The sequence below is a fragment of the Crotalus tigris genome, unplaced genomic scaffold, assembly GCF_016545835.1.
Source record: "Crotalus tigris isolate CLP2741 ecotype Arizona unplaced genomic scaffold, ASM1654583v1 scf7180000024460.1087499, whole genome shotgun sequence".
Taxonomy (NCBI): domain Eukaryota; kingdom Metazoa; phylum Chordata; class Lepidosauria; order Squamata; family Viperidae; genus Crotalus; species Crotalus tigris.
In genome coordinates this window covers 831,462-854,353 of record NW_024100630.1, presented here as the reverse complement: position 1 = coordinate 854,353, position 22,892 = coordinate 831,462, and the positions used below count along the sequence as shown (strand labels likewise).

Below are 22,892 nucleotides of genomic sequence, written 5' to 3'. Positions count from 1 at the left end.
TCCAGTCTCTTCTTAACAACCTCCGGTGATGGAGCACCTCCAACTTCTGAAGACAAGCTGTTAATTGTTCTCACTGTTAAGACATTTCTTCTTACTTCTAAAATTGCTTCTCTCCTTGATTCATTTCCATTCATTGGTTCTTGTCTTGCCTTCTGGGGCTTTGGAAATTATTTTGTCCTTGAGGATCCATTTTTCCACCCTGTGGCTGATGAGCTTGATTTGAATTTCTCATCAGTAGTGATCTTCTGTTTTTCTTGATTACGAAGAAGAAGCCTCCACTTTTCTTTTTTTTTTTTTTAATTGAAAATTTTTAAAATTTTACAAAAAAGTTCCCTTCCCCAAACCCACCCCAACCCTCCCCCAACCTTCCCAGAGCTGAATACAGGCTTAATTAAGATTTAAAAGAAAAAATTTTTAAACACAGATAAACCATATACAAATTTGGTTACAATAATTAAACAAATTATAAAATACTTTAACACCAATATTTGAAAAAACAGAAAGAGAAAAAGAAAAGAAACAAGAAGAAGGAAAAAAAGAAATTAGAAAAAGGAAAAAAAAAATATCTAAAAAATATCTTAAACTTTAGAAGCCTCCGCTTTTCTTGACGTCCTGCGCAGAGCAGGATTTTGGAAGGAAACGAGACATTGGTTCTTCTCTTCTGCTCCTCCTTTGCCTGATGAAGTGGTCAGCATGAGAATAGAAATAGAATAGAATAGAATAGAATAGAATAGAAATAGAAATAGAACAGAATAGAATAGAATAAAGCTGGAAGGGACCTTGAGGGCTTCTAGTCCAGCCCTCTGCTCAAACTGGAGATCCTATACAATTTCAAACAAGTGACTGTCCAGTCTCTTCTTAAAAATCTCAAGTGATGAAGCACCCACAATGTTTGAAGGCAAGCTGTTCCCCTGGTTAATTGTCCTTGCTGTTAGGAAGTTTCTCCTTGATTAGTTTCCATCCACTGTTTCTTGTCCTGCCCTCTGGTGCTTTGGAAAACAAGTTGACCCCCCTCTTCTTGTGGCAGCCTCTCAAATACTGGAATACTGCTATCATGTCCTCTGTGGTTCTTCTTTTCTCTAGACTGGCTAAACCCAAATCCTGCAACTGTTCTTCATATGTTTTAGTCTCTGGGCCCTTAATCATCTTAATTGCTCTTTGCACTTTTCCCCCAAGTTTCAAGATCTTTTTTTGTAATACTGTGACCAAAACTGGATGCAGTATTCCAGATGTGGCCTTACTAAGGCTTTATAAAGCGGTACTGATACTTCACGTGATTTTTGATTCTATGCCGGATGGCCACCAGAGGGCATCGCAAGCGAGGCTTTGGAGGGCTGGCTGCAATTGCCTCTCCGCAGGGAATCCCAGCCGTGAAACCCAGGGGCAAGAATGAAATGGGTGGCTTGGCTGCCCCCTGGTGGACGCCGGGTATGCAAAGCCTTCGTTCACCCTCCCTGCATCCCAAGCTTTATGTTTATGTATATCAGGGGTCTTCAAACTTGGCCCTTTTATGACTTGTGGACTTCATTTCCCAGAATTCCTCAGCCAGGCATGCTGGAATGGACTAGAATAGAATAGAATAGAATAGAATATGGAATAAAACCGGGGTGTCAAACTCGCTGTGTCATATGATGTGTTGTGACGTACCACAACTTTTTTCCCCTTGCTGGTGTGTGCAGCTTCTGCGTGGTGCATCTGGCCTGCGGGCTGGCAGTTTGACACCCCTGGAATAAAAGTTGGAGTAGAAGATGGAAGATGGAATAGAATAGAAGATGGAATAGAATAGAATGGAATGCAGAACAGAATAGAATATGGAATAAAACAAGGGTGTCAAACTTGCCATGTTATGTGACATGTGCCGTATCACAACTTTTCCCCCCTTGCTGGTGTGCGCAGCTTCTGTGTGGCACATCCGGCCTGTGGGCCGGCAGTTTGACACCCCTGGAATAAAAGATGGAATAGAACAGTGGTTCTCAACCTTTTTAATGCTGCGACCCCCAACCGGTGGTAAGTCGAGGACTACTCAACCGGTCGTAAGTCGAGGACTACTCAACTGGTGCAGCACCGTTTGCAGAATGGGACTTTTGGCGGGCTCAGCAGGGCAGAGACAGCCTGGACAATTCCTATTGGCTTTTGAAAGCCAATAGAATTAGACTCTATTCAAGAGAGTCTATTCTATTGGCTTTCAAAAGCCAATAGAATAAAAGGGAGTAGCACAGCTAAGGAAAAGGGGGGGGAAAATGGCGGACTGCGTTGTTTGGCGACCCCCGTGAAATGGTCGTTCGACCCCAAATGGGGTCCCGACCCACAGGTTGAGAACCACTGGAATAGAAGATGGAAGAATGAATAGAATAGAATAGAATAGAATAGAAACAAACAGAAACCAAAACGAATGGAATGGAATAGAATGGAATAGGAATAAGAATAGAATAGAATAGAATAGAATAGAATAGAAACAAACAGAAACCAAAACGAATGGAATGGAATGGAATAGAATAGAATAGAATAGGAACAAACAGAAACCAAAACGAATGGAATGGAATAGAATAGAATAGAATAGGAACAAACAGAAACCAAAACGAATGGAATGGAATAGAATAGAATAGAATAGGAACAAACAGAAACCAAAACGAATGGAATGGAATGGAATAGAATAGAATAGGAACAAACAGAAACCAAAACGAATGGAATGGAATAGAATGGAATAGGAATAGAATAGAATAGAATAGCAACAGAAATTTTAGGCTCTGTTGCGGTCATAAGGATTACCTGCCTGTCTAAACTCAATTAGGACTTGGCACTTTTGTCAACCTTGAAAAACAGGACCCGCAGCCCAAACCCACAACCAAAAACAATGCAAAACATTCAAAGAAAAGAAAAACCGATCAAAAAAAATATCACGCTATGCGGGAGAGCACTGAGTTTTAGGAACAGACTTACAGCAGTTCATTTAGTGACCATTCAGAGTTAACAACAGCACTGGGAAAAAAGTGACTCGTGGCCATTTTTCACCCTTACGATCTTTGCAGCATCCCCATAGTCACATGATCAAAAGTCACAGGTTTGGTCACATGATCAAAATTCACAGGCTTGGCAACTGTCATGTACTTTTGACGGTTGCTGTGTCCCAAGGTCATGTGATCTCCTTTGGGGACCTTCGGACAGGCAAAGTCAATAGGGAAGCCAGATTCACTTAACAACCGTATTATTATTATTAAACTCAGCGGATCGCGAATGGAGTGCAAAACCGGGCGGGGAGTCGCTCGTTTTCGCACTGCTAGCGGGCGGGATCCACCAGGGGGCGCTGCCCGGGGAGCCAGCGCTTGGGCTTCCCGTCCCTGGCGAGCGGGGGAAGGAAGAGCACCGAGTCTTCGCAGGAGAGAGAAGGGGCCATCAGTAGAGAGGCCTCTCTAGGAGCAACGCCTTTTCCTCTTTAACCCTTAGATTTCCCGCAGAAGAATGCGCAGGCGCAAACCTGCCCTCCAAGGGAGGGCGGAGCTGCGCGGAAGGCGGAGCCGGCGTCCTTTCCCAGGTCGCTGGGTGGAACTCGGAATTCCGGATGGATGGGAGGAGCTTGGAGCTGGGATGCTTTACGGTTAACCTTTAAGATTGCCTGCAGAAGAGTGCGCAGGCGCGAACCTGCTCTCCAACCCTCGTGGCGAGGGCGGAGCTGCGAGGAAGGCGGCGCTGAGGAGCTTGCCAGGGGGGCGGAACGCGCGTCCTTCTCCACGTCGATGGGGTGGAGCTCGGAATTTCTGGGACTCGAACCCTTCGGATTGCCCGTAGAAGAGTGCGCAGGCGCGAACCTGCTCTCCACTCCTAATAGGGAGGGCGGAGCGGCGAGGAAGGGAGGTCCTTCTCCAGGTCGGTGGGTGGAGCTTGGAGTCCGGGCGTGGGTGGGAGGAGCCTGGAGCCCGGACTCGAACCATCGACGGATCCGGATGACGGTACTCTCCGCTTTCTTTGGATCTTGCTCTTTTCAAGCTTGGGGCGTCCCTTGCAGTCTTAGGTTGGAATGCTTTTATGCCCCTCCTAAAAGCAGTTGTGAGAGGTGTGTGTGTGTGTGTGTGTGTGTGTGAGCGAGCGAGCGAGCGAAGAGAGACAGGCAGAACTCCGTCCGGTTCAGCTCAGCGTCGCTCTTTCCTTGCAATTCCCAGGCAGACAGCCCCGCCAGGCTTGCAAAGCCCTGGCCTCTCTGGAAGGATGGGATGGGGTGCTGCAGGAGAGGCTGGAGCCTTGTGGGGGTGGGGGAGGCTGGAGAAAAGGCCAGAGGATTTTTGGGGTGAGGTGGTTGGCATTTTGGGGGTGCAGGTGCTAGCTAGAGGGAAGCATTCAACCCCCCCCCCCGCCGTGCCAGCCTGGGACTGCTCCAGCCCTATTTCCCCCACCTTTCCCACACGGGGTGGGGGGTCCTGGTGGGGACCCTGTCCGGCGATGGTTTTTCCTATCCAAAGCAAAAATTGGGGGGAATGGTGGTGCTGGAGGAAAGGCCGGAGCATTTTTGGGGGTGGGAGGGCTGGAGAAAAGGCCAGAGGATTTTTGGGGTGGGGTGGTTGGCATTTTGGGGGTGCGGGTGCTAGAGGGAAGGCCAGAGCACTTTAGGGTGAGGGGCTGGCATTTTGGGAGGGTGTGAGGGTGCTGGAGGAAAGGCCGGAGCTTCTGGGGGGGTGGGGGTGCTGCAGGAGAGGCTGGAGCCTTGTGGGGGTGGGGGAGGCTGGAGAGAAGGCCAGAGGATTTTTGGGGTGGATGGTTGGCATTTTGGGGATGCGGGTGCTAGAGGCAAGGCCAGAGCACTTTAGGGTGAGGGGCTGGCATTTTTTGGGGGGGTGAGGGTACTGGAGGAAAGGCGGGGGGATGGGGGTGCTGCAGGAGAGGCTGGAGCCTTGTGGGGGTGGGGGAGGCTGGAGAAAAGGCCAGAGGATTTTTGGGGTGGGGTGGTTGGCATTTTGGGGGTGCAGGTGCTAGAGGGAAGGCCAGAGCACTTTAGGGTGAGGGGCTGGCATTTTTTTGGGGGGGAGGGTGCTGGAGGAAAGGCAGGGGGATGGGGGTGCTGCAGGAGAGGCTGGAGCCTTGTGGGGGTGGGGGAGGCTGGAGAAAAGGCTAGAGGATTTTGGGGGTGAGGTGGCTGGCATTTTGGGGGTGCGGGTGCTAGAGGGAAGGCCAGAGCACTTTAGGGTGAGGGGCTGGCATTTTGGGAGGGTGTGAGGGTGCTGGAGGAAAGGCCGGAGCTTCTGGGGGGGTGGGGGTGCTGCAGGAGAGGCTGGAGCCTGGTGGGGGTGGGGGAGGCTGGAGGAAAGGCTAGAGGAGTTTGGGGGTGAGATGGCTGGCATTTTGGGGGTGCGGGTGCTAGAGGAAGGCCAGAGCACTTTAGGGTGAGGGGCTGGCATTTTTTTGGGGGGGAGGGTGCTGGAGGAAAGGCCGGGGGGATGGGGGTGCTGCAGGAGAGGCTGGAGCCTTGTGGGGGTGGGGGAGGCTGGAGAAAAGGCTAGAGGATTTTGGGGGTGAGGTGGCTGGCATTTTGGGGGTGCGGGTGCTAGAGGGAAGGCCAGAGCACTTTAGGGTGAGGAGCTGGCATTTTTTTGGGGGGGGGGGTGAGGGTGCTGGAGGAAAGTCCGGAGCTTCTGGGGGGGGGGGATGCTGCAGGAGAGTCTGGAGCCTTGTGGGGGTGAGGGATGCTGGAGAAAAGGCCAGAGGATTTTTGGGGTGGGGTGGTTGGCATTTTGGGGGTGCGGGTGCTAGAGGGAAGGCCAGAGCACTTTAGGGTGAGGGGCTGGCATTTTTGGGGGGTGAGGGCGTGGAGGAAAGGCCAGAGCTTCTTGGGGGGTGGGGGTGCTGCAGGAGAGGCTGGAGCCTTGTGGGGGTGGGGGAGGCTGGAGAGAAGGCGAGAGGATTTTTGGGGTGGGGTGGTTGGCATTTTGGGGGTGTGGGTGCTAGAGGCAAGGCCAGAGCACTTTAGGGTGAGGAGCTGGCATTTTTTGGGGGGGGTGAGGGTGCTGGAGGAAAGTCCGGAGCTTCTGGGGGGGGGGGTTGGGGGTGCTGGAGGAGAGGCTGGAGCCTTGTGGGGGTCCGGGAGGCTGAAGAAAAGGCCACAGGATTTTTGGGGTGGGGGGGCTGGAGGAGAGCCCAGAGCATTTTAGGAGTGGGGAGCAGTGGAGGAAAGGCCAGAGCATTTTGTGTGTGTGTGTGTGTGTGTGTGTGTGTGTGGAAGAAAGGCCAGACATCCACTCTGCGCAAGCTCTTTCACTTAACCACCATGGCAAAAATGTGGGGCAAAACTTTCTTTAACTGCCTTGCTTAGCAGCTGAAGTTTTGGGCTCAATCGTGATTGTAGATATACCTGTACTTCCTTTTTGGAAAAGTGATTGTGTCTGTGTGTGGGCGTGCATTTCATAGCAGTGTCTGTTATGTTTGGTGCTCAGTGAGGCATCTACGAGGCAGCAGGTAAACAAACAACTCTTTATTAAAGGTTTAAACAGAAGTCTGGATAACTGCAGCTCCACCCTTATTTATACACTCAACAAGTAGGTGGCAGCCAATAAGATTCAAGTATTAGTTCCCGCTTAAACACAAGATAATTAGCATGTAGACAGCAAGTCTGGCTCTTAATTGACAGAGTCTTATGACCGGTTTTTTTTTTTTTTCTCAACAATTCCAAGTACTTTAACTCAATACATTACAGAATCTATGGCAGGGGTAGGCAACCTTGGCTCTTTTATGACTTGTGGACTTCAACTCCCATAATTCATGCTGGCTCATGAATTATGGGAGTTGAAGTCCACAAGTCATAAAAGAGCCAAGGTGGCCTACCCCTGGTCTATGGAGATTCTCAGTCATCCAGGTCATAGTTATCCCAAGGATGCTTTTTTGTGAGGCAACTGGACTTTCTTATTTTCCTTTGAAGACGTTTCGCTTCTCATCCAAGAAGTTTCTTCAGCTCTGACTGGATGGTGGGGGAGCGGGTGGAAGGATTTATATTCCTTGCAGACAGCCGGTCATTTGCATTTGCATTGGGAAAACAAAACAACCACTTCATAAATGCATGGCACAACATAGGAGAACAAACCCATCAGGACAAGATTCAGCAATTCATCTGCATTTAAAAGACAAAGGCCACACTTTTCAAGACAGCAAAGTCCACATTTTGGACAGAGAGGACTGCTGGTTTGAAAGAGGAGTCAAAGAGGCCATCTAGGTCAAAACTGAACAGCGCTCCTTAAACAAAGTGGTAGGGATACGGCATCATCTATCTCCAGTCTACAGTACAGTCCTTTCAGCAGTTCCAAGAGGGCTCCACACCCATTGGCACCACTCAGGTGACCCTGACAACACAGATAAACCTCCAAGTGGCCTCAACGACTCTCTAAAACAGTGGTTCTCAACCTGTGGGTCAGGACCCCATTTGGGGTCAAACAACAACCATTTCACGGGGGTCGCCAAACAAGGCTGTCCGCCATTTTTTCCCCCTTTTCTTTGGCCACACCCCTGGCACCCGGTGATGTATAAGTGGTTGGGGGTCACCACAACATGGGGAACTGTATTATGGGGTCGCGGCATTAGAAAGGTTGAGAACCACTGCTCTAAAAGAATGCAAATGACCATCTGGCTGAGAAGCAAAACCTCTTCAAAGAAAAACAAGAAAGTTCAGTTGCCTCCTGAAAGAGCACCAGAGCAGTGTCTTCTCTCTCTTCCCTTAAATAATTTTGGACAAGAACATCCTATCAATGTCTAGGAACGCAACTCTCTTTTTCTCACCTATCTTTCTTTTTCTTCCTTTTCCTTAGCTTAAAAATGTGAAGCATCTTTTGCTCCGTGGGAAGATTTTTATTGGTTGAGGATCGAAGTCCCACTTCCCCCTGAGATGGCTCAGGGGGTCACCTCTTGCCGTTCTGCTCCTAGGACCGAAAGTCCTTTTGCAAACCCAGGGCAGACTTTGGGTGGGTGTGGCCCAGCACTTCAGTACACCAGAAAAGTCGGCTCACAAGATCCAGAAGGCGAAGAGCCTCAGATTGGCTTGGTTGGGTCTACTGAGAAGTTCCGGAAACGAACTAGGAAGAACAACCTGGAAGGAGAAACCACCAGACGGCCTGGAGAACATCACCCTGGCCAGACGTTCGGCCAGAAAGAAGCAGAGACACCTCGAGAGCTTTGCAGTCATCTACACTGTCTTTACCGTCAATGGTTGAAGCCAGAGAAGCACACAAAAGCTCAGATGTTGGACCTGGTGGTCCTGGAGCAGTTCCTGGCCATCCTGCCTCCAGAGATGGAGCGCTGGGTGAGGGAGTGTGGAGCGGAGACCAGCTCCCAGGCGGTAGCCCTCGCAGAAGGTTTTCTCCTGAGCCAGGTAGAAGAGAAGAAGCTGGCAGAAAGGCAGGTGAGACAAAAATCATTGTACAGGTAATCCTTGACCCAAAGGTATTTTTTTGTTTTCTTTCTTTGAAGACGTTTTGCTTCTCATCCAAGAAGCTTCTTCAAATCTGACTGGATCAGTGTTTCTCAACCTTTTTAATGCCGTGACCCCCCAACCAGTCGTAAGTCGAGGACTACTCAACTGGTGCAGCACCGTTTGCAGAATGGGACTTTTGGCGGGCTCAGCAGGGCAGAGACAGCCTGGACAATTCCTATTGGCTTTTGAAAGCCAATAGAATTAGACTCTATTCAAGAGAATCTATGTCAATGCTGCAAATACTGTATATTCTTGCTTTGACAATATGCAAAAGTGTCTGGTATTTACTGGGTTAATACATAGCTTAGAGTGGGGGGGGGGAACCCCGGGAAAGAAAGAGGAAGTAAACTTTTGACCTTCACACTAATTGGATAATGTGACTTGTGACTGCAAGATAAGGGAGGGGTTTAGCAAGAAAAGTTTGATGCCAGCAAGAGGAAGTCAGATTCTGGCATCAAAACGTCCATGGTGGTGACCGGCAATTTGTAGCTCTGTAATAAAGACTTTAGGAAACATGCCTAAAAGTTCTTTGAAGTGCTTCATTAGTCGGAACCTCTGACAGTCTATTCTATTGGCTTTCAAAAGCCAATAGAATAAAAGGGAGTAGCACAGCGAAGGAAAAGGGGAAAAAAAATGGCAGACTGCGTTGTTTGGCGACCCCCGTGAAATGGTCGTTCGACCCCAAATGGGGTCCCGACCCACAGGTGGAGAACCACTGGACTGGATGGTAGGGAATGGAAGAATTTATATTCCTTGCAGACAGCTGGTCATTTGCATTCTTTTAGAGAGTCATTAAGGCCACTTGGGGGTTTATCTGTGTCCTCAGGGTCACCCACAAAAGCACCTTTGAGGCAACCATGACCTGGATGACTGAGAATCTTGCTAGTCAGATAGGTAATCCTTGACTTAACAACAGTTCATTTAGTGACCATTCAAAGTTACAACAGTATTTTAAGAAGTGACCTATGACCATTTTTCTTTCATGGTTGCAGCAGCCCCCTGGTCACGTGATCAAAACTCTGATGCTGGGCAACTGGCTCATATTTATGACCGTTGTAGTGTCCCGGGATCATGTGATCCCCTTTTGCGATCTTCTGACAAGCAAAGTCAATGGGGAAGCCAGAGTCACTTAACAACCGTATTACTAACTTATCAACGGCAGCAATTGACTTAACAACTGTGGCAAGGATAGTTGTAAAATGGAACAAAACTCACTTAGCAGCTGTCTTGCTTGGTAATGGAAATTTTGGGCTTAATTGTTGGTCGTACGTCAAGGACTACCTGTTATGTAGCTTTCTCTTTTTAGAATGAACTTGGTCGCTGTGGTCCATAAAATCATCTTTCCCTTTTTTTTTTTCCGACAGGTTCAGGATCCTTTCATGGAACAGGGTGCTCAAGAACCCCAAGATGTGTCATCTCTCTCTCAGGAACCAGCCTTTGGGGGGATCACCCAACAGGATCCAGCTCAGATCACATCAGCAGGTAAAAAAAAAAAAATGGTTCTTCATATTATTGCACTCCACGAGGAATCATAGCAGGGTGCAGTTAAGATGGATATTGTCATTTTTTTTACTGGCCCACATTAAAAGTTAAATTCTGTTGCCTGCTCTCAAAAGAAAGTATATATCTACCCATAGCCATGCATCACACACATATACTCATGCTATATATCTCAACGCTGCAAATATTGTATATTCTTGCTTTTGACAATATTTAGAATTGTCTGGTAATTATGGGGTTAATACAGAGCAGAAGGGAGGTTGGGGGTAAAGCCTGGGAAAGAAAGAAAACATTTGACCTTCACGCTAATTGGATAATGTGAGATATGACAGCTAATTTAGGGAGGGAACATGCTGATAATTTAACTGCTCAGAGGAAGAGAACTTAGATCCTAGCATCCCTCCGTGCCTGTGCCGACATTTTGTAACAATAAAAGACTTTTAGGAAAATAAATGCCTGGAAGTTCTTTGGAATGTTTCATTAGCCGGAACCACAACAATATACATATGTATATGTGTGTGTGTGTACATGTATATATTTGTATGTATACACATGTATATATGTGTGTGTGTGCGCGCACACACACACACATACACACAAAATCACTGTTCATTTTGAACACATAGCAGAAAGGGGAAACTTGAGAGTTCACAAGGTTGATGCTGTATGGAACAAAACTGTGGCCGAATCTGGATGTTCTACTTTGGATACCACCCTCCCAGAAGGTAACATGGAAAACAAGCCGTGAAGTGTCCACAGGATTGTCCCAGACAATCCTGTGGACCCTGCTCAAGCATCACTTATGTGCTATGTCCTTGATTAAAAGGAAGTGAACTGCCAGTAATTTTTTTCTGCCATTCTCACCACTCTCTGCACCGCCTTCCTGTCTGAAGTTGAAAAGAAACATATTGCAGAATGTAATTCATTCATTAAACATGTTGGTTCAGCTTGGACGCTTACTCCAGTGTTTCTCCAATGTCCCGATAAGCAAATGTTTAACCAACAAAGGCCTTTTTTCATACTTCCACTCGGCCTTTCCATGATTGACAAGAGACCTTTTCTCTCATGAGCAATAGAGCTGCCTCCAAGCCTAACCCTTTAGACTTCTTTATTTCATTCCTCGCCACCTGCTCAGTTAATCAAAGAGGTTGGACTGCTGGCCACAGTCTCTTCCCCAGATAAGTGTTGTTGTTGTTAGATGCAAAGTCGTGTCCGACCCATTGCGATCCCATGGACAACGTTCCTCCAGGCCTTCCTGTCCTCTGCCATCTTCTGGAGTCCATTTCAGTTCACACCTCCTGCTTCAGTGACTCCATCCAGCCATCTCATTCTCCGTCATCCCCTGCTTCTATTGCCCTCAATCTTTCCCAGCATTAGGCTCTTCTCCAGTGAGTCCTTCCTTCTCATTGTGATGGTGGCGCAGGGGTTAGAACAGTGGTTCTCAACCTGTGGGTCGGGACCCCATTTGGGGTCGAACGATCATTTCACAGGGGTCGCCAAACAACGCAGTCCGCCATTTTTTTCCCCCTTTTCCTTAGCTGTGCTACTCCCTTTTATTCTATTGGCTTTTGAAAGCCAATAGATAGACTCTCTTGAATAGAGACTAATTCTATTGGCTTTCAAAAGCCAATAGGAATTGTCCAGGCTGTCTCTGCCCTGCTGAGCCCGCCAAAAGTCCCATTCTGCAAACGGTGCTGCACCAGTTGAGTAGTCCTCGACTTACGACCGGTTGAGTAGTCCTCGATGTACGACCGGTTGGGGGTCGCGGCATTAAAAAGGTTGAGAACCGCTGGGTTAGAATGTAGCATTGCAGGTTAATTCTGCTGACTGCCAGTAGTTTGATCCTGATCGGCTCAAGGTTGACTCAGCCTTCCATCTGTCTATGGAGATTCTCTGACACCCTGGTCATGGTTGTCCCACAGGTGCTTTTTCAAGAGGCAACTGGACTTTCTTGTTTTTCTTTGAAGACGTTTCGCTTCTCATCCAAGAAGTGTCTTCAGCTCTTCCATCTTTCCGTGATCGGTAAAATGAGGACTCAGATTGTTGGGGGTAAAACACTGACCTCATAAACCATTTAGAGCAGTGATTCTCAACCTTTCTAATGCCGCGACCCCATAATACAGTTCCCCATGTTGTGGTGACCCCCAACCACTTATATATCACCGGGTGCCAGGGGCGTGGCCAAAGAAAAGGGGGAAAAAATGGCGGACAGCCTTGTTTGGCGACCCCCATGAAATGGTCGTTTGACCCCAAATGGGGTCCCGACCCACAGGTTGAGAACCACTGTTCTAGATGAAGCTAGTATCCTATCCTCTATAATTCAAATCACCAGGACCAGATGGAGATCAAATCACCAGGACCAGATGGATTACACCCCAAAGTTCTGAAGGAACTGGCAGACATCATCTCTGAACCACTGAACTTTATCTTTCAAAGATCCCGGAGAACTGGCAAACTATCAGAGGACTGAAAAAGAGTTAATGTAGTTCCACTGATTTAGAGAATGCTGTAAAGGCCTTTGAAGTGGTACATAAGTCTGAGTGCTATTGCTACTGTTTACTTGCAGTCTCACTTGGGTGAAAGAATGGCCCTTGTTTTCCATAATTTTGCTCCAGAGTGCCGTAGGAATGTTTTCAAAGTGTCTTCCTCCATTTTTGTCTTTATCAGGGAATGGAGCAATCCTGAGATTTCATGCAGAAATGCCTTTCCTTTGTGGTGGAACTGAAACTGCAATTATCATTCCAACTCAGGTAGGAGGGATCAAGCTCGCGTAAAGTGTTAGTACCACTTTACAATGCCTTGGTTTAAGACCTCACTTGGAATATTGCATCCAGTTTTGATCACCACAATATAAAAAAAGATGTTGAGACTCTGGAAACAGCGTAGAGAAGGGCAAGAAAGATGATCAGGGGACTGGAGGCTAAAACATACAAAGAACTGTTGGAGGAATTGGGTATGTCTAGCCTAGTGAAAAGAAGAACTAGGAGTGACATGATAGCAGTCTTCCAATATCTCAGGGGCTGCCACAAAGAAGAGGAAGTCAACCTGTTCTCCAAAGCACCTGAAGGTAGGACAGGAAGCAATGGATGGAAACTAATCAAGGAGAGAAGCAACCTAGAACTGAGGAGAAATTTCGTGACAGTGAGAACAGTAAACTAGTGGCACGGCTTGCCTCCAGAAGTTGTGAGTGTTCTATCACTGGAGGCTTTTAAGAAGAAACTGGGCAGCCATTTGTCCGAAATGGTATAGGGTTTCCTGCCTGAGCAGGGGGTTGGACTAGATGACCTCCAAGGTCCCTTCCAACTTTATTATTATTGATCATCGCACAGTCAGCCAGATGTTCAGACTGGATTTGGCATTTTGTCTACCTATCGAGTCCCTACCCAGGACCTGGGATAGGCAGATGTGGATGTTTGATGGTATTACAGATATCGTCGCAGGATGAAAGCAGTTCCTAATAAGGCCGCCTTTTGCAATTGACTAATAGCGAATTTGTCAATGCCAATGGTGTTTAAGTGGTGCTCCAGTTGTTTTGGGATTGCACCCAAGGAGCCTATGACTATTGATACTACCCTTGCTTGCTTTTGCCACAGTCTTTCTATTTCTATTTGTAGGTCTTGGTATTTTGTTATCTTCTCCAGTTCTTTCTCTTCTATTCTGCTATCTCCAGGCACTGCCACGTCCACTATCCAGACTTTTTTGTCTTTCTTATCGACAATTGTTAAGTCTGGGGTGTTATGTTGCAAGTGCTTGTCTGTTTGAATTCTGGAGTCCCAGAGCAGTTTAATTTTATCATTTTCTATGACTTTCTCTATTTTATGATCCCACCAGTTTTTGCTTACAGGCAAATGATATTTTTTGCAGATCTTCCAATGCACCATTGTTGCTAGTTTGTCATGCCGCTGCTTGTAGTCAGTCTGTGCAATCTTCTTGCAACAGCTTACCAGGTGGTCCACTGTTTCTTCAGCTTCTTTGCATAGGCGGCACTTACTGTCTGTTGCTGTCTTCTCAATTTTGACTTTGTATGCGTTTGTCCTTAAGGCTTTGTCTTGTGCAGCCAGAATTAGTCCCTCGGTCTCTTTCTTCAATTTTCCTGCTCTTAGCCATTGCCAGGTTTTATTATTATCTGCTTTCCCAGCTATTTTTTTCATGTATTGGCCATGTAGTGCTTTGATTATTGATAAAGCTTAGATACCACCCATCTCAATCTCAGAGTGACCCCTGAGCAATTTTCATATAGTACAGGTAGTCCTTGATTTATGTCCTCGATTGTATATTAAGAGGGATTTCTTTTTTTTTTTAAGTTTCAGAATCGTATCTCATTTGAAGATGTAGCTGTGTTTTTTTCTGAAGAGGAGTGGCCCCTGCTGAATCCTGACGAAAAATTGCTGTACAGAGAGGTCATGTTGGAAAATGCAAGGAACATGGCTTGCGTGGGTAAGATTTCTCTTTCCTCTTCTCTACTCTTTTTTCACAGAGTCAGTGGCGCAGCAGTTAGAGTGCAGTACTGGAGGCCACTTTAGCTGACTGTGTTCAGCAGGTCAGCAGTTCAAATCTCACCTGCTCAAGGTTGACTCAGCCTTCCATCCTTCTGAGGTAGGTAAAATGAGGACCCAGATTGTTGGGGGCAATGTAAATACATATATACATTGCTTACTGGTATACACCGCTTAGAGAGTCCTTGCACTTAAAGCGGTATATAAGTCTCATAAATAAATAAATAAAATATTGCCTCCAACTATCTGGGTGCTCATTTTGCTGACCTCAGAAGGATGGAAGGCTGAGTCAATCTTGAGCCAGTCAGGATCGAACTACTGGCAGTCAGCAGAGTCCATCTGCAATAATGTATTCTAACCACTGCGCCACCAACGGCTCATAAGTCAAGAACTACCTGTAATGTTCAAATACAGGATGTAGCAATAGAGCTTGATCCCTGATGGTGCTTCAGCTTGTGCCTTGAACATCTCGTGAAACTCACCTCTTTGTTTTTTCTTTTTGTTGCAATCAGGCAAAAAGTGGGAGAACGAGGACTCTGCGAAGGAGATGACAAAGCACTCACCAACAGTCAAAAATGAAATCAGAGAAAGGATGTTCAGAGATAAACAGGAAGTGCGAAGACCTGAGGAAAACCAGCTAAACAGAGAGCCAGAGAAAGCTCCCGCTTTCCATTGTGCAGATAACAGTGTGTTCCTGGCCAAAAGATATCACCAAGAAAGCAGAATGTGTCCAGGGTGTGGAAAAGTATTGAAAGAGGAATCAGGATTGTGTCGATATTGCAGAAAGCACCTTGCGGAGGCACAACGTGAAAGTAGGGAACATTCTTCTTGGGCCTTTCCTCTTACGTTAAACCAAAATATATCGCTTGGAGGAAAATTATTTAAATGTGTGGAATGCGGAGAGAGCTTCCGCCAGAGTAGCCATCTCAATAATCATCAAAAGTGTCATGTCCGGGAGAAGCCGTATCAATGCATGGACTGCGGGAAGAGCTTCCCACAGAAAAGTCAACGTGTGACTCATGAAAGGATCCACCGAGGAGAAAAACCCTATCCATGCACGGAGTGTGGAAAGAGCTTCATTAAGAGAAGTTACCTAACTTCCCACACGAGAATCCACAGAGGGGAGAAACCCTATCAATGTGTGGAGTGTGGGAAGTGCTTCACTCAGAGAAGCCACCTTGCTTCCCATAAGAGGATCCACACCGGGGAGAAACCGTATCAGTGTCTGGAGTGCGGGAAGCGTTTCAGTGATGCAAGTCACCTCACTTCCCATAAAAGGATCCACACCGGAGAGAAGCCATATAAATGTATGGAGTGTGGGAGGAGTTTTAGCGTGAACTGCTCCCTTACATCCCATATGAGGATCCACCGAGGAGAAAAACCCTATCCATGCACGGAGTGTGGAAAGAGCTTCATTAAGAGAAGTTACCTGACTTCCCACACGAGAATCCACAGAGGGGAGAAACCCTATCAGTGTGCGGATTGTGGGAAGCGCTTCTGTCAGAAAAGCCGCCTTACCTCCCATAAGAGGATCCACACCGGGGAGAAACCGTATCAGTGCCCGGAGTGCGGAAAGCGCTTCAGTGATGCAAGTCATCTCACTTCCCATAAAAGGACCCACACGGGAGAGAAACCGTACCAATGTATGGAGTGTGGGAAGAGTTTTAGTGTAAGCAGTTCCCTTGCATCCCATAAAAGGACCCACACAGGGGAGAAGCCGTACAAATGTACGGAATGTGGAAAGAGCTTCACTGCAAGCAGTTCCCTTAGTTCTCATAAAAGGATCCACACAGGGGAGAAACCGTACAAATGCACGGAATGTGGAAAGAGCTTTAGAAAGAGCAGTTCTGTTACTTCCCACAGAAGGATCCACACGGGAGACACCATATGAGTGCGCTGACTATGGAAAGAAACCGTATCAGAGGTTATGATCCTTGTGCAGAAATGTCGATGGAAGTGGATCATGGATGGAAATGAACTGGCAAAGCTGAAGGAAGGAAAACGAATCATCGCCCAGATGGGAGGTTACAAAATTTGTTATATGATAGACAGACAGATATAAAATGAAATGAAATGAAAAGGTATCAGATAAGATTTAAGATGATAAGATGGTGGACAGGATCAACATTACTGAAAGCTCTTGGAACAGCTACAACGATTTGAGTCTGTCATTTGCACCTCTATAACTGTCTGGTTTGGCACTGCAACCAGACAAGACAGACACAAACTTCCACGGATAGTTAGGACTGCAGAAAAAAACAATTACAACCAGCCTGCCTTCCATTGAGGATCTGTATACTGCATGAACCAGAAGGACTGAGAAAATACCTACAGACTGCTCACATCCTGGACATGATGTTATTTCAACTCCTTCCTTCAAGATGACACTACAGGGCACTGCACACCAAAACAATCAGACATGACAGATTTCCCCCCCTCCCATGCCATCACTCTGCTAGACAATTCCCAGAGCATCGTCTCATTTCTTATCTTTTCTCATCTCCTACTGTTTTCTCCTATTGGTTCCTTAAGATTTATCAATTGTTGTTTATAACTGATGATTAATGATTGCAACTATGATTTATACTCTTATGACTTATTAATTGCTGTTTGTAGGAATACTGTGAGCTTATGCACCAGAGACAAATTCCTTGTGTGTCTGATCACACTTGGCCAATAAAGAATCTAATTCTATTCCTATTCCTATTCCTATTCCTATTCCTAATTCTATTCTATTCTATTCTATTCTATTCTATTCTATTCTATTCTATTCTATTCTATTCTATTCCATTCCATTCCATTCCAATGTTCTATTCTAATTTTCTATTCTATTCTTATTTTCTATTCTACTCTATTCTGATTTTCTATTCTAATTTTCTATTTTAATGTTCTATTCTATTCTATTCCATTCCATTCCAATGCTCTATTCTTATTTTCTATTCTACTCTATTCTGATTTTCTATTCTAATTTTCTATTTTAATGTTCTATTCTGTTCCATTCCATTCCATTCCATTCCAATGTTTTATTCTAATTTTCTATTCTATTCTTATTTTCTATTCTTCTCTATTCTGATTTTCTATTCTGTTCTAATTTTCTGTTTTAATGTTCTGTTCTAGTCTAGTCTAGTCTAGTCTAGTCCAGTCCAGTACTACTACTAGTACTAGTACTAGTACTATTATTTCTATTTCCATCCCATCCCATGCCTATCCCCCCGTCCTATCCTTTTGCATTCTCACTCATTATTGTAGACAAATACCTATAAACCTGCTAATCAGTACAGGAAGTAGATACAGGGAATAACATGATGGGCAGGATTAAAATTACCAAAAGCTCTTCGAAGAGCTACAGCTTAGTATTGGAGAAAAATACCTATAAACCTGTTGATCAGTAGAGGCAGTGGGGACAATTAGTAGAAGGACTGGCACTTCAATCTCTCCTTGCATGGGAATACTCAATGTGCATGGCCACATACCAGGTCTGATTTTCTTAATTCTGACTTGACTTACAGAGTAACACGAGTTGGAAGGGATCTTAGAGGTCTGAAGTCCAACCTCCTGCTCAAACGGGAGACTTCCAATTCTCAATTCTTTCTCCTTCATTGATTCTTTCTGGGTCACCTTGTCTCTGTCCAGTAAGAGGATTACTTAATTTTGCATTTATCCATGTATTGGGTCTCCTGTTTATAATTTACTTACAACCTCCGGTTGCAAATATATATATATGGGGAGGGGACCCAATCAAAAAGCCGCCCTGACCTCCTCCCTACGTAATTACAGCAATGGAGTTTCCACTGACAGCTCCCCTCTCACGGATCAACAACAGACTGATTCCAGCAAGCAACTGCGGCTGAGTGCGCCACGACCCATAGAGAACGGACCATTGGTGGGACGGAATGGAGATGGAGTAGAGCCCGATGAACTGAAAGAAAAACGGAATATAACCAAGCTCAATCAAGATGACGAGACCGAGGACGAACCCCCCGTTGAGGATATTACCACACGCACCACACACACCATGACACCCCGGTCACAGTCGAGTAGAAGAATGCATCCCCCTCGGATACTCCCAACACCAAGTTGCGAGACAAAACAGCGATTGCAGTTAAAGGGGAGGAGCACTATATGGAGTGGGAACGGAGAATTGGGGATGAACGGCAGTAGTGCTCTCCAACAATGGACGGAACAACGAAGCACTGATAACGGAACAACGGCAAGAAACATCGCGACTGCGCGCAAGAGAGAGAGCGTGGAAATGAACAGCAAACCGCTCAGGAGAACCTATGGGAAAAAGGAGGGGAGGAGGAATAGCATGGGGGGGGACTATGAGCTTGTGTTACAATCCCGGGAGATAGGAAAACAGGATCAAAGCAGCCTTGGGGCATGTAGTGATATTGGAGGCAGTGTGGATAATTGCCTACCCCCGCTCACAAAGGGAAGTGATGTCTGGGATGGTGGAGGGGTTACGAATAGGGAAGGAAAAAGGACTTGGGCTTCCAACCCGTTAACAACTAACGAAGCAACATATGATCGAACTCAAACTAACCATGGAACGGAGATAGATGCTGACGTGGGGCGTATGCTTAGGACTCAGCCCGATCAGCTGGGGCCTATGACGCGCTCCAGGAGCCGGAAACAGGCATTAAACAACGGTATATAAGACTCCACCGTAGTTTGCCTTTTAACCCTGACGATGTCAAGTGTATTTGACGAAAGCTTGGTGGATTAAATTTCTATTTTTATAGATATTCTCTTGGTGATCGTTATTATTTGGACAATATATATATATATATATATATATATATATATATATATATATATATATATATATGCTATACCACTTCCTGTTTATTAAACAAATATTGAGGGTCGCCAGCACTACCGGTTCTCTTGCAGTTAAGTTTTTTTCCTCGCCATTCTCCAGTAATGGAGAAAACTCCATCCTGGTTGGGAGACGCTGATCAACCAGGCAATGTCAATTTTTTTTTCATCTAATTTCTCCGATAAGGATCATTTGCTTATTCCCTTTATTTGACCTAAGGCTTGTGTCTGCAGAGGTCCCTGGCTGGTCTCCCATTTCCCCTGCCTGCTCAAAGTTAGGGTGGGAGGGAGAAAAGGAGGAAGAGATGAAGCAAGCAAGAAAGCAAGCAAACAGGAAAGAAAGGAGGAAGGAAAGAAAGAAAAGGAATGAAAGAAAAAAATAAGAGAAAAAGTGAAAGAAAAGAGAAAAAAGAAAAAAAAAAGTCCAGGCAAAGGTCCAATGGTAAAAAAATTCATAATTAGAATGCTAAAAAACATATCAAGAGATGGATAGTTTAGCTCAGTGGTTCTCAACCTGTGGGTCGGGACCCCATTTGGGGTCAAACGACCATTTCACGGGGGTCACCAAACCACGCTGTCTGCCATTTTTTTCCCTTTTCCCTAGCTGTCCTACTCCCTCTTATTGGTGGCCACACCCACTTGGGGGTCACCACAACATGGGGAACTGTATTATGGGGTCACGGCATTAGAAAGGTTGAGAACCACTGGTTTAGCTAACTATTTGCACCTTCCCGTGCTTATTATGGGATGTTAGCCTAAACTGCACGTTTTAAATAAATCGGAAGTAAGCGACGGAAAATTCCTATATGTAACTTTGAACAGTCACTAAATGGTCACACACTTGAACAATGGGCCCTATCCAGCAAAATGAGTTTTAACGTGGAGAAAATGTAAATCATTTAGGCAGGAAAAATCAAAGATATAAGTACAGATTGGGCGAAACCTAGTTGAAAAACAGCAAATGTGAGAGGGACCTTGGAGTCCTAGTGGACGATCACTTGACCATGAGCCAGCAGTGTGCAGCAGCAGCAGCCAAAAAAGCTAATAGAATCCTGGGTTGTATAAACAGATATAGACTCAAGATCACACAAAGTATTAGTATCGCTTTATAAAACCCTAGTGCAGGGGTTCTCAACCTTGGCAACTTTAAGACTTGTGGACTTCAACTCCCAGAATTCCTCAGCCAGCAAAGCTGGCTAGTGAGACCACACTTGGAATACTGCAAACAAAGATGTTGAGACAGCAACTAAAATGATCAAAGGCCTGGAGACTAAAATATATGAAGAACAGCTGCAGAATTGGGTTTGTCTAGTCTAGGGGTAGGCAACCTCGGCTCTTTTATAACTCATGGACTTCATTTCGCAGAATTCCTGAGTCAGTGACTTGGGAATTCTGGGAATTGAAGTCCATGAGTCATAAAAGAGCCGAGGTTGCCTACCCTTGGGCTAGTCTAAAGAAAAGAAGAATAGGGGTGACACGATAGCAGTATTCCAGTATTTGAGAGGCTGCCACAAAGAAGAGGGCATCAAACTATTCTCCAAAGCAGAAGAGGGCAGGGCAAGAAACAATGATTGGAAACTGACCAAAGAGAAACAAACTGGAATTAAGGAGAAACTTCCTAACAGTGAGGACAATTAACCAGTGGAACAGTTTGCCTTCAGACATTGTGGGCGCTCCATCCCTGGAGGTTTTTAAGAAGAAACTAGACAGTCACTTGTCTGAGATGGTATAGTTAATAATAATAATAATAATAATAATAATAATAATAATAATAATAATAATAATAATATCCCAGGTCCTGGGTAAGGACTCGATAGGTAGACAAAATGCCAAATCCAGTCTGAACATCTGGCTGACTGTGTGATGATCGATAATAATAATAATAATAATAATAAAAGTTGGAAGGGACCTTGGAGGTCATCTAGTCCAACCCCTTGCTCAGGCAGGAAACCCTATACCATTTAGGACAAATGCCCAGTCTCTTCTTAAAAACTTCCAGTGTTGGAGCATTCACCACTTCTAGAGGCAGGTTGTTCCACTGGTTAATTGTTCTACCTGTCAGGAAGTTTCTCCTTAGTTCTAGGTTGCTTCTCTCCTTGGTTAGTTTCCACTAGTTCTGCTTGAGTGGGGGGCTGGACTAGAAGACCTCTAAGCTCCCTTCCAGCTTCTATTCCTATTCCTGTTCTATTCCTGTTCTAAATGAACGGTTGTAAGTTGAGGACTAACCTGTAATAATAATCGGATAAGACCAACTCCTTTTCCTGCCAACTCCCGTTTTCCAGGGAAAGGACAGTTTCCTGACAGAACAATTACTCAGTGGAACGACTTGCCTCCAGAAATTGTGGGTGCTCCAACACTGGAGGTTTTTAAGAAGAGATTGGCAACCATTTGTCTGACACTTTATGCAGTGTTTCTCAACCTTGACCATTTTAAGGCATGTGGACTTCAACTCCCAGAATTCCACAGCCAGCAATGCTGGCTGTGGAATTCTGGGAGTTGAAGTCCACATGCCTTAAAATGGTCAAGGTTGAGAAACACTGCTTTATAGGGTTTCCTGCCTGAGCAAGGGGTGGGACTACTAGAAGATCTCCCTTCCAACTCTGTTATTCTGCTAAACTGCAGTATTTCTCAACCTTGACCATTTTAAGGCATGTGGACTTCAACTCCCAGAATTCCACAGCCAGCATTGCTGGCTGTGGAATTCTGGGAGTTGAAGTCCACATGCCTTAAAATGGTCAAGGTTGAGAAACACTGTGCTAAAGGGCAATTCCCTTCTCACTTTGCTCGTTCCCTTCCCTGGGCTTCGTCCCCTCCCTCCCTCTCTCCCTCCCCTTTTTCTCCGACAAGGAATCAGGAAATATGTCACACCTCCCTCAAGAAATTGTCTTGGGGAAGATTTCCCAGGAGGACCCATCTCAGGAGACCTCATCAGGTAAAAGACGGTTTTATTTATTTATTTATTTATTTATGAGACTTATATACCGCTTTAAGTGCAAGCACTCTCTAAGCGGTGTACACCAGGTTAAGCAATGTATATATATATATTTACATTGCCCCCAACAATCTGGGTCCTCATTTTACCTACCCCGGAAGGATGGAAGCTGAGTCAACCTTGAGCCGGTGAGATTTGAACCGCTGACCTGCTGAACACAGTCAGCTAAAGTGGCCTGCAGTACTGCACTCTAACTGCTGCGCCACTTCGGTTCCTTTTCATGTATTGGAGTCCTTGGAAGTCTTTATTTTCCTGAGTTCCTGTTACAATAATACCTTAGTCCTGTGTGCAAAGGTTTTCTCCAACTGTTTTTAAAACATTGACATAATATTAGTAGTAGTAGTAGTAAAGTTGGAAGGGACCTTGGAAGTCATCTAGTCCAACCCCCTGCTCAGGCAGGAAACCCTATACCCATTTCGGACAAACGGCTATCCAGTCTCTTCTTGAAAACTTCCAGTGTTGGAGCATTCACCGCTTCTGGAGGCAGGTTGTTCCCCTTGTGAATTCCTCTGCTTTTATCTCATTCTCAGAAAATGGAGCAATAATGATTGTACCAGTGGAAAGGTCTCCTCTTTGTGATGGTGCAGAAACAAAGGTTATACTTCCAAGCCAGGTAGGAGGATCCCACCTCCCAAAGTGCAAT

General features: G+C 45.7%; 1 pseudogene; it reads left to right on the top strand.

Moving 5' to 3' along the window:
* Window positions 1–3,526: 3,526 nt before the first annotated feature.
* LOC120303087 lies at window positions 3,527–17,187 on the top strand (annotated as a pseudogene).
* Window positions 17,188–22,892: the final 5,705 nt, after the last annotated feature.